The sequence below is a fragment of the Theropithecus gelada genome, chromosome 11 (genome assembly GCF_003255815.1).
Source record: "Theropithecus gelada isolate Dixy chromosome 11, Tgel_1.0, whole genome shotgun sequence".
Taxonomy (NCBI): domain Eukaryota; kingdom Metazoa; phylum Chordata; class Mammalia; order Primates; family Cercopithecidae; genus Theropithecus; species Theropithecus gelada.
Genome location: NC_037679.1, coordinates 93,681,437 through 93,683,664, shown reverse-complemented (window position 1 = coordinate 93,683,664; position 2,228 = coordinate 93,681,437).

Sequence of the window (2,228 nt, the reverse complement as noted above, 5' to 3'; positions counted from 1 at the left end):
CAGTGAGCCTGTGCCTCTGGACTGGACTTCGTAAGTGCTTATTAACACCCCCAACTCACCCGCTTAGGCGGGACAGGATGGGTCCCGGGGCTGGGGTTGGGTTTTCCTTTTCTCCAGGTGGACGGCTGGGGCCAGCTGGAGTTGGGGATTTTCCTTCCCCCAGGTCAGGTAGGTGCTGATGAAGCCCCCCAGGTTGGGCTGTGGTTAAGTAGTTTCTCCTGAGGGTTGACCTTGTTAAGAACAGAAAGCCGGGCTTGTCTCATTTCCCCTCCCCTTGCTGGAGGCACGAGGGGATTTTTCTCTAATATTCACTCTGAGAACCTGGTTGAGCCCCTGAAGGTAAAACTCACAAGAGCACAGGGCGCCCTGTCTTGGTCCTCTCGGTTTTTATTTATTTATTTTTTTTGAGACGGAGTTTCGCTCTTGTCGCCCAGGCTGGAGTGCAGTGGCACGATCTCTGCTCTCTGCAAGCTCTGCCTCCCACGTTCACGCCATTCTCCTGCCTCAGCCTCCTGAGTAGCTGGGATTACAGGCGCCCGCCACCACGCCTGGTTAATTTTTTGTATTTTTAGTAGAGATGGGGTTTCACCGTGTTAGCCAGGATGGTCTCGAACTCCTGACCTCGTGATCCGCCCGCCTTGGCCTCCCCAAGTGCTGGGTTTACAGTCGTGAGCCACCGCGCCCGGCCCTGCTGGGAGTTTCTATGTCTCGGGCTTCTTCAGCAGGTACAGCAATTCAGCTCCTCAGCTGCTCTGCTCTTCCCACCCCTCTTCACTGGGCCCCATGTGGGGCTTCTGCCCGTGGGTTTCTACTCAGGTAAGTTGTAATTCTCTGTATCCTCCTGTCTCTCCAATTTTGCGGCTGGGAGTTTGCCCTGTGACCGACCTCTGCGGACAGATCTCAGAGGAGTTGTTGATGTTTCAGTTTGTTCAGCTATTTACTTGTGAACTCAGCGTGGTGACTTCCAAGATCCTTCTGTGCCAAACTGCAAGTCCTGTCTGGCTGTTTGTAGGCACTTGGTCCACCTGTATGTGAAACTGTAGGTTTGTGGGGATTTGACAAGGCATGGTGGATTTCTCCCCCATGACCCTTGATAGTTTTGGTTGGTTCTTGATGGAAGTGGGGATATTTAAATGAGCCTGTCAAATATGCTCCTGTAACACGAAGATGTAGTTTTTTCAGGGCCAGGTATGGTGGCTCCAGCCTGTAATCCAGCACTTTGGAAGGCTGAGGCAGGAGGATCAGTTGAGGCCAGGAGCTTGAGACTAGCCTGGGCAACATGGCATATCCAGTCTCTTTTTTTTTTTTTTTTAGATGGAGTCTTGCTCTGTTGCCCAGGCTGGAGTGCACTGGCGCGATTTTGGCTCACTGCAACCTCCGCCTCCCGAGTTCAAGCTATTCTCCGGTCTCAGGCTCTGAAGTACCTGGGATTACAGGCGTCCACCACCATGCCCAGCTAAGTTTTGTATATATGTATGTATGTGTGTGTGTGTGTGTGTGTGTGTGTGTATATATATATATATTTTTTACATTGAGATGGAGTCTTGCTCTGTCACCCAAGCTGGAGTGCAGTGGCCGGATCTCAGCTCACTGCAACCTCCACCACCCGGGTTCAAGCGATTCTTGTGCCTCAACCTCCTGAGTAGCCAGGACTACAGGCACGTGCCACCATGCCCAGCTAATTTTTTTGTATTTTTAGTAGAGACAAGGTTTCACTGCGTTGGCTAGGCTGGTCTTGAACTCCTGACCTCAGGTAATCCTCCCGCCCCGACCTGTCAAAGTGCTGAGATTATAGGCATGAGCTAGCACGCCTGGCCCCGAGTCTATTTTTTTAAGATTTTGTTTTGCTTTGTTTTGTTTCTGAGACAAGGTCTCACTTGCCCAGGCTGGAGTGCAGTGGCTCAGTTAAGACTCACTATAGCTTTGACCTCCCAGGCGCAGATTATCCTCCCATCTCAGCCTCCTGGGTATCTGGGAGTGCAGGCATGTGCCACCATGCCTGGCTAATTTTTTGTAGAGACAGGGTTTCACCATATTGCCCCAGGTGGGTCTCAAACTTCTGGGCTCAAGTGATCCTCCTGCCTCGGCCTCCCAAAGTGCTGGGATTACACGCATCAGCCTCAGCTCCTGGCCCCCATTCATCTTTGGAGCGCAGCGTCCAATGCCCCCTGCTCTGTTGATCTCAGCTTGAAGCATGTTCCCAAGGAGGCTACTGAGATATCCCCTGT